The sequence below is a fragment of the Electrophorus electricus genome, chromosome 8 (genome assembly GCF_041902795.1).
Source record: "Electrophorus electricus isolate QZ-2024a chromosome 8, ASM4190279v1, whole genome shotgun sequence".
NCBI classification, from domain to species: domain Eukaryota; kingdom Metazoa; phylum Chordata; class Actinopteri; order Gymnotiformes; family Gymnotidae; genus Electrophorus; species Electrophorus electricus.
This window is the reverse complement of record NC_137504.1, coordinates 7,191,050-7,201,836: the sequence shown is the minus strand read 5'-3', so window position 1 is coordinate 7,201,836 and position 10,787 is coordinate 7,191,050.

Here is a 10,787-nt window from a genome sequence, read left to right as displayed (position 1 = left end):
CATGTATTCTGTTACTATTCAACCAACAAGCCTACAAGCTCGTATAGGTTTGATGATCAGGTGTCCACATACTCTTGGCTATGTAGTGTATTGATCAGTTCCACAATACTCTTTTAGGAATCAGACCCATGACTTCAGCATTTCTAGCACTTTGCACTGGAACACTAGAGCATCTAACAGTTTGCTTCTATGAGTTTCAGAACACTTCACTTCCCCAACTGTGCAGATATTTGCCATTGGTATAAATGTGGTGGTAATATATTGGAGGAAATTAAGTTTTAACAAGAAATAAAGTAATGGAATCATGACCATGTATTTTTTCAACCTGTGATATTCTGACAAAGAGAGAGACAGGGATAAAGAGTGAGCAGTTTTTGCTAGTCATGCCTGCTGCTACAATGCAACATATGAACTCTGCTCAATTTGTTTTATTGGGATCCTAATGTCAAGCTTCTCCCACTGAGGGGAAGAAAGACAGTTTACTCAGTGCTTACTTGGCAAACCAATTTAAAGATTTATTGATTCATTGATTGTCTTAGTCTTACACCCTCAAGCTAACTCCTGCTATACAGCCAGTATGCCATCTGGTCAAGCATAACATTTTAATTGAAATCACAACTCTCTGTTTCTAGTTTTGTATCCTGCCCTTTTTCTTCCTCTCTATCTCTGCTGCTGTCTGTCTAACACACACACACACACACACACACACACACACACACACAAACACACACACACACACACACACACACACACACACACACACACACACTTGTGCTAGTCCACTGCAGTGAGAACCTAAGCTCTTCACTCATATATAAAGACTTCTATTTGCATATTTTTCTGTGCCCTTGTTCTTCATAATGAGAGGAAGTAAAGGTCCTACCTCTGCTGCCTGTTAGAGGAGCTTATGGGGTTTGCCGCCTCTGAAAATTGAAGATAGTACACAGGAGGAGAATTTGACAGGCATGTAGCAATGCAGGATGTATTATCCTCTACAAGTGACAGACTAGCAAAGACTGCATCTCTTTCTATCGCTCTTCCTCTACCTTCCTCTAAATGTATGGAAGGATTTTGCCAAAAGATTTTGCCATTATTTTGCAATGGCCTTTAAGCAGGTGACATAAGACTATCACCTTGCAGGAGGTGGAAACAGGACCTCATGGCACAACATATCCAGGACTGCTGGACTTGGCGGAAGGATGGCAGGGCCAGAAATAAGCATGAGATATACAAACACTTTACTTCCCCATTGTTCAATGGGTTTCATTCATCTCCCCCTGTTGCCTGTAGTAGGATGCAGGCTTAATAGACAATGCTGCTGCTGGGTGTCAGCAGGTATAAAGGTGGATGATCCCTTCACATCTGTATGTGCTGGAGGAATTAAAATGCAGCACATGTTCCTTTTTCACTTGAACCCCACCCCCTCGTAAATCTCAAGCTGTCATGTTGTGATTTGAACCTGTGTCATTCATCACTCACTATTTCACCCCGTATTTCATTACTCACCTACTCAATTTTTGTCATTTTAAAATATATTCTAATCATTTGTGGTCTTTGAGTGTGACAGTGAACCATGTCATTTTGGAAACACTTCAGTCTTAAAATGTTGTCATCAGTATACACACTATGTTCTTAAAAACAGCAGATGGATACACAGAAGGAAAGTTATTTAGAGATGGTTTATTTGAGCTGTTACATCCTAGTACAATGTGTCTTAAATTTTGCTGGCCAAATCAGGAACTAAGCTTGTATTGAAGGAGACCTTAGTGCTCCTGCTGTGCCTCAGCTGGTAGAGCAGGCAGGTTTTAATTCCCACGGAGCACATGTACTGTCATGGTGATAAATATGTAATTTACTCTGGTTAAGAGCATCTGTCAAATAATGTAAAAGTAAAGATCAGACAGGACTAAAGCCTACAGCAATGGAGTTGTTTGAAGGTGTTCAAATAAATAATAGTGAACTACTTTAAATCCAAAACACCTCACTTCCATTCCTAGGAAAATATAAGATAAATATCTACAGAATGTGTCTTCCCTCAAATGCACTAGCATGACCTATAAGAAAGCCATGTCAACATTGAAAGACTAATGATTTGCCTGTTTAATTCAAGGTGAAACCATATTAAAAAACAGATTCTCAAGGACAAATTTCTTAGTTTCAAAACTGGACTGCCTTCAGTAATCCATGCACTGAAAGGGATACAATCCCCATACTGAACAAAAAGGATATATGATGCTATGCACGCTCACATCACAAAGGGCTCAGTCCTGGAACCATGGCCTCTCTCTCCCTTGCTCTGTCTTTGTCTCTCTTTTTTTCTATTTCTCTCAAGCCAGACAGAGGGAACTGGAGAGCCAAATGGGTCAATAAAGAGAGTGCTCCGAGGCTCTACCCATGTCACACGCATTTCCCCAGCTTCCCACCACGTCCCCATTAATATTCCTGCCATCTGCACAGCTGCACATGCACACATGCACCAGCACACAAACCCCTTCCCTTCTAGTCCTTCAGCAGTACTCTGCAGAATGAATAATTGTGTGCAATTTGGAAAAGGGAGCAAACTGTTTCCCTTTTCCTACTGAGACAAGAGAGCAGAGAAATACTAAAGCACTGCTGGACTGATATTCTACTGGACTGGAAAGCATATTGAACATATTTTTCACTTTAACTCCTTCTCCGTGGCTCTCTCTGTATTAATGAATGAAATGAAATTGTAATGGAATTAAAAAGCTGCATGATGGTAACTCCCACTGTATACCTTTATTGTGATTAGTTACTTTAAAACGCCTTTTAATTTGGAATTGGTATCAGAGCACAGAAAAAGAAAGTCAGTGCTCATAAAAGTCAGCAGAAGTATAGAGAGGAGAAGAAAAAAAAAACAATACATATGTGACAAAGTGACATGATCCCTTGCTCACTGAGTGTTAGTGAGTCACAAACACAAAAGTATTTTAATGGATTTAGAGATGTGCTTAGATTCAATGAAACTATAAAGCATTAGCCAATGCAAATGATTAAACAATGTGAATGTTCTCAATACTTTAAACTTTACTAACTCTAGTAACTTTAAAGCCACTACTGGGTCTTGTTAAGGGATTGTCACGATTAGTCCCTCCCAGTTTCCATGTTCCGTGTTTTATCTGTCTTGTGTATTTTGGTTCCATGCCATAGATTCGTTTCCTCCGCCCCTCGTTTGATTTTCCACACCTGTCCCTCGTTTAGTTCAGGTATTTAAACCTTGTCTTGATCCTGGTGTCTTTTGCTGTTCATTGCATTTGTGTTTGCTTCGTAGTATTTAAGCGTTCATTGTGGCTGTTAGGTTTCATTGCGTTTATGTGTTTGGTGAATGCTTTTGAAAGCCTGTATAGGCATGTATTTACGTTTGTACTCCGTGTCTTTGTGTTTATGCTAGCCTTCGTATTTCCTAGCCTTTGTTATAGCCTGCTTCCCCTCTTTTGTTTGTTTGATCCTGTATCCCCGTAATCTCCGTATTGGATCTATGACCCTGGACTACCTTTACGACTACGACTCTGGATTTGCCATTAATAAATCTCGTTCTTCTCCGCACACGCGTCCGCCTCCTTACCTCCTTACCGCAGGTAATGACAATAAACAAATTATCTTGCTTATGTGTGTAGGAACCAAAGATTAAGAAGACCTAATCACTGTTGAACATAGTAATGAAGAAGAACTCTATCTGAGTTATATGTAAATCATCAAATTCAAGGCATTGGTTCTGATCAGGACTATAATACATCCCTTAGGTGGTTCCCCGTCTGACAACTAGTTTATGCTTGTCTTTTCATCACTATTTGAATTTACCTTCAGTCTGACAGGTGGACTCTCTGACAGTCTGAAAAGGACATACAAAAACCCTAGTGCATGATTAAAAATTTGCATCTCATGTCACCTTGAGACATTGGTGTTCTTGCCCCAGGGTAGAATGGTATGAGGGGTGTGACATTTTTCGGTTACCTGGCTAAAAAAGCGCTAATAAAATCAGAGTAAAAGATCGGAAAATCAGAGGGACGGCATTTCACCTGACAATGCACATTTTTGCTATAGCTGTGCATACAGTTTATGTATGATAAAACAAACATTTGGAAACCAGATCTTTGATCTCAAGAGATTTAGCTGGTAAAATAAAAGTTAAACAATAAACTGAACACCTGTTAAACTCTTAATCTCTGTTCTATAACTAATGCATACAAAATATGTAACTTGCTTTTTCTATGTTAATTCATAGGTCTGGTCCTAGTGCCTTACATGCTGTTGGCTGAAAGCAGTGACACTCTTTGTCTTAGACACTGCTATTGGGCAGTACACAAAGGAGAGTGCAGCAACATGCTGGAAAAACCCTGTCCATTAGCTGAGGGTGACTAATATACTGTATTTAGGAACTGTGGCCAAAAAATGCATACTTTAATGTATGTACTGGGCTTAAAAATATGTAATTGAAAACTCCAGCTCAGTTACATTAGTAAATTGAGCTAAATTACATTATCAAAAAGGGTTCCTATTTCAATTTAGAACATTTTGAATTTACTCAATGAACATTCTCTAATAATGTTTGAGATTAACAAAACTTGGCAGGTCACACAGTCCATTTGACTGCACTTTATAGCTGCATTTGCTACAGTATCCTCCTAGGCTGAGCTCTCTTCTATCTCATCTCCTCTTTGAGCTTCCAGCTCCTGAGGAATGCTATGCTAATCTCTGGAACACCGATAGCCAACAATATGAGACTGGATAGATTATAAACGTATTAATAGATCTTATATAAAGGAAATTAATCATATCTAATAAGAATGGTCATCTTAATCAACATAGTGTACCTCTAAGACTATAGTAAAAGGAAAGTTAATCACATATTTTTTAAGATTGTGCATTAGCATTTACATTACATTTTTGTACCAACTATTAAGGACAATGTTGATGGATTCCATGTTTTGTCTGCTATTTTGTTTCTCCCTCCTCTATTGATACATGAGTGTAGAACTCATGTCAAACACAATCAATTGACTGTCAACAGGACTGAATTAAATTTCATTATTTCTGCAGTAGCTGAATTTTGGGAATATGTAAATAAAATAAAACTACCTATCAATTTTTCTTGTTCATGTCTTCTTTTCTTGTGTTTATAACTTTTTTGGTCTAACCATCAGGCATCAGGTTGTTTTGAACTTAACTGGGGCACCACCCTGAATAATAGAGAAAATGTATTCATTGTAATTACTGTATTAATTACTAATAATTCAGTCTCAACTCCTGAAAGTCGTGATTATTTCTCGTCTACCAAACATTATAATAGCATTCGGGTTCACAGACGTAATAACTAAAGTATGTTTATTGAATAAGGCGAGATAAGAAAACATGCACCACAATCAGTGATTAAGATTCTATTAATGACCAGAATTCGCTAGTTCACTAGAATCATTATAATCACAAGCCTAACAATGTAAAAACGCTAAAGTTAACACAGGTTAACTGGAAACAGGTAACTAGATAAGATCATTTAAAAAATAATAAATAGAGAAACAAAGTAAATAGACTGATTTATGTAGTCTATGGGAGCAATCAACCGGTAATCTACTTATCTGTCAAGACCAACAAAGGAAACGTATTAATCAGCAAATTTGTAATGAACATATACCTACAGTCTAATAGGAGGATCAGGAGAGAAAGTGAACAGTGAAATAGGAAACTAATTAAAAGTCATTAAAAGTTATGTCACCGGTGAGGAAAAAATTACTAATATAATTTGATTAATAAACACTAAAGCTAATAATAATACCAACTGGAACCATATGAAGGAAATGTCGGCTCTTACAACTCACTGGCGAACAGTCTGGAGATGCATGAGTGTGTGCCGGTCAGACAGTGCGGAGAATGCAAGGGCGTCAGGGCAGCATGCCAGAGGTTAATATCAGTCTTTCATCCAACTGCCTGAATGGCGCTGAGAGTAACATCCTTTCTGTGTAATTGTCCGATGACTCTGAAACAGTCCGCTGTTCCTTGTACAGTAGTTCTTGATATTTGATGATGGTGTGGAGACCAGGGTTCTTAGACCGAGGAAATAGACCTTCGGCTCTGGCTCTGGTGAGAGTCACAGAGACCTTCGTGGGCAGACCTTTTCTGAAATTTGTGTGGGTTCTTTACCAGCAGTGTGTTGGAATTCCAGTCTTGACCAGACGGGTGTGTTCAATAAGAGCCGTGATGGGTCAATTCCGACAAATACACACTAACAAAAGCATTTAATGAGATAATAATAAAAGAAACAACGACATCCAATTAACATATGGAAAGCTAAGACAATCGAATATTTATAGTTTCTTATCGAGAAGTTACTGACTTGTTTGAGAAATGCAAAAAGAAGAAAAAAACTTTGTTTTTGCTGAAGTTTAGTGGGGATGGGGTTAGGCAACATACAGATGAGGTAATATGAGTGCATAATTAATGAAGGACAAGTAATGAACAGAATAATGTGACAACAAGTATTTATAAAAGAACAGGAGCACACATCACACTTTGGAAATTATATTAAAATCACTTTACATTATTGGCTAATTATTTGACATCATAGTAGATTAAATGTTAAGATGTTACTTTGTGAATATGTGGGAATTTGCCATAGTAGGAATTTGAGTCTTCCTTACTATACCCATTTGGCTTTGTTGCTAATCCTCCTGGCACCAGCGTGTCCCAGGTCTGGTCTGTGGCCCAGGTGTGGAAGAGAGCCCCCCTTTTGACCAGGTTAGAATTTCATTAGAGGAATAATTTTTAATCAATCTTCACTACACTGAGAAGCATGAACTAGCAGATTTTATTCTATCCAACTTTATTTTAATTTTATTTTACTTGCTGTCTGGATCACATGTTACTTCTGTGTGGAAAAGCATCAAGTCAACTGGTAGGATCCCCCCTTCCCCCCATGTGGTGAAATTCATCATGTGGCTTTGGGTTTTTGTGTTGTTTATCTGTCGACATGTTTCCATGTGCGTGTGTGTACCTTTCCCCCACATATTGCCTTACCCCTCTTTCTCAGTTCATTTGGCCTTTGTTCCATCCTAATAAGCATGTATGTATATATAAGCCCCTTTGTGGAATGTAGTAGTGTCAGTTATTGCCTACTGTGTTTATTCAGCAAGACTGTTTACGCCTTGCATTAACACGTTTGGTGATCGGACCACATTTAGATTTCATTTGATCACATGAAAAGCCCAGTGTAAAAACCCCATGGCACATTATTATTGGATTACAGTTGGAGCATAGCTTCACTGTCTTAAGGATGTATAAGTCTAGGATGTATAGGAATTGGAAATGTATGTGTCAGAATTGTTTCTAGAGAACACCTGAAGTCCCTATTTAGACACATAAATTAAAATATAGTTCAGGAAGAACTAGGGCTAGTGTTGGCACCTAGGAATTTAGGAAGGAATTAGGTTAGGAATTTAGTCACTTGAGAGCCTGTATCTAGCAATCATTTGCATTCTTTCTGTGCTATGGTCACTCCTGAAGTATCCTTTGCTCCAATCAGAGCTTTCATATGGGTTTGGGTCTGTTACTTGGGATAACCTATCACTGTGGGATGGCTGTGCTTTTTCAGGTCTTAAAAGCTGAGATACAAGCTTATCAGCAACTTCCTTGGGCACTGATTTTCTTTTGGCTTTTTTTATTTGAAGTAACCATTTTTTGGATTAACCATGTAAATTATGACTGCAGATCAGTCATAAAAAAAACCTGTATCTATGCACTGGGTTCAGAATTTGAATTTACCAATGATGGTTTACTGCATTCTTCATCATCCACTTTTTGCTTAGAACCATAAAAGTGCTTCTTCATGCCACACATCTCAGAGATCTGCTTATTTCCTTCAGTCAGGAGTACTAAAATAAATTTTGCCAATGTAGGTGGATTTTGACTCCTTTGCTCAAGAAGAAGCTCAGATATCAGGCAGGTGCCAAGAGACAATCAAGTAATCTGCATGATTTGTATGGGTCAGCAGGCTGAGGGCCCCTCAAAAAGAGTTCAAAGCCAGAGCAGCATGTTTCATAATCTACCTCATGGTTTGGAGGTGGTCAACGCTCAAAGAAGGATAGGAGTCTCAAGGATGCATGTGTTTGTATTTAAGTGTTCTCTCTTTTGGCTATGTTTTCAACAACAACTTTTTCAGATATATTGACTTCATAAGAGTTCAGAATAGATTGTGTCTGACTTTGATAGAGGTGTGGAGGTAAAGCCTGATTGTGTTCAGAGAATTTGTGCAGTACTGATATTGAATTGGACTGGAGACAATTCGATCTGCATTCTCCAGAGTGTGAGATCCATTAGGTGAGTCCGGTACAAACTCACTTTCGATTTCTAGGTCAGCAGTGTCAACAATCTTATTGATTTGAGAGTTCATCTCCAAGTACAGAAGTAACTTTTTGCCATGTCTTAATTGAGCATCATCTGTTGGAATCACTCTCTGTTACTCATATTGTTTCAAAAAGCTATAGAAGCAAGTTTGGAGTTTTTACATAATTAGCTGGAATTGTCATTTGACATATGTGCTTAAAATGCTATGTGAGTCTCTGGCTTCTAAAATGTAATTATCTTAAGGACCACTCCTGGCTGACTCACCATGTTTATAGTAATATGTTTATGGTGTGTAACGTTACCACTCGGAACAAGCGAGAGGCAGAATGCATGGGCAGGGAGCAGTTTATTAACAGAGGAAAACAATCACAATCACAAAGGGCAAAATGACAGAGTGAGGAGGAAACACTAAGACAAAATGACACACAAATTAAGCAATGGTGACGACAGTACAGGGAGCGTAACATAGACATGACAGAGGGAACGTGACTTACCAAAATAACTGACGAACCCGAAGACAAAATACAGGGTACAAATAACCAGGACAATTAGGCAATAAACAGACTCAGGTGAACATGGGGACAGGGAGAACCAAAACATGGAATGGAATGAAAGAACAGATGATGGGCGGAGAAAATGAAACCAAGAAACAGAGCAGAGACGCAAAGGAAAACAGACACGACTGGGAAACTACAGAATTTAATGACAAGATATTCTGCGTAGACAAACATTACATGCCCACAGATATTTATATTTACATTTAATGTTCAGAATAAGATAAATAAAACAATGCAATTATTATAATTATACTTTTAGGATTTATTTATTTAGTCAAAATAAGTATATTTATTGTGGATTAATTTGCAGTAATTCTGTTAGTTTGGGCAGTTTGATATAGTATTATTTGTGTCAAGTTACAGGCTATGTATTTGAAATTAGGTTTTTGAATTTATAGGTTATGCCCAGTGTAGTAATTGTAAGGTTAAAAGGTAAGTATGAAAATGTAATGTTATTAAGTAGAATGGAGAAGGAGTCTTGAATCATATGATCAAGCCAAATACCTTTATAATATCATCAAACACCAGGTTTGTTTTACAGTGAAGAGGGTTAACATTATATAAGCACATTTAGCTGGTTAGTAAGGCTGTAAGCTTACAGTATTACAATAGTATCAATGGTATAATAGTAGGTTACAATTAGGTAAATTAGTCCATTAATTCACATCAGTTTAATAATCAGTTTTAACTCACTAAAACCATTCAAACAACCAACAAAGACAGTTCCCATTCCTTATCTTATTGGTCTTGTAACCACTTGCAAAGTTGGTTTTACAAGTACTTTAGTTCTTTTATTTTCAGAAGATATGTTACATTTTAGTGTATTTTCCTACTCACTGTCCTCTTTTTGTATTCTCTAAACAGCAGAATTGTTTTTGCTCTTGCCAGTTTTTGTTGTTGTTGTTGTTGTTGTTGTTGTTTTTTTGTTTTTTGTTTTTTTTAAGTTGCAGGGTTTTTAAAGGAACAGGACACCTTCTATTAAATTCCATACAGTTGCTGAATGCTTTTAATGCTTTAATAACAATTAAATCTTTACAGGGTTCTAATATTAATTCTGCACATTTAATTGTATTAATTATTGAATATTTATAATGTGAATGGTCATATTTTAACATGGGTTGCATAAGAGCTCAAGCTTCAGAGAGCTGTACTTTTGCATGTTCCTTTCTGTGGGTCTAGGTCCTCTGCTGACATAAGCTACTGGTCTCATTCTACCTTCATGCTCCTGACTGAGCACAGCATCCAAACTTGACTGACTTGCATCTATCTTCACAAATGACTCAGAGAAGTCAGCATAAGCCAACACAGGAGTAGCTACCAACCTCTCCTTTAAGTCCTGGAACCCTTGTTCATATTATTCTGGCCAGCAGATATTGCTTCTTTGTCCCCACCATTGCTGCTAGCGGATGCTGTAAAAGGACAGCAATCTTGGCAAACCCCTTCACAAACCATCTGTACTAACTGGTGAAACCTAAAAAAACACTAATTCAGTGATTTATTGACTGTTGCCATTCTGGTAATTGATCTGCTGCTGAAATAAACCTTTCTGATTTTGCCATAAACACTTCCTTTTTAAGCTATGCAAAGACAAATTTCTGCTTTTTAAAGTGTTGTGCTCCTGTGGAAGAAAAAAACAATAATATAGACAAGAAAAAGTGTCTGAAATGTCACTGAACATCCACTCTATCAACAACTGATGAGTGCTTGGAGAATTGCAGGACCCAAAAGACAATTTGATTGAATTTGAATAGCCCAAAGCTGTGCAAAAAGGAGTCTTAGCCTTGTCTCCCCCTGCAAGGTCCAAAGCGTAGAACCACTAAGCCCCAGAAAAAATGCATCTGGTTATTCTTCACAGTGGAGCAAGGGGAAAGC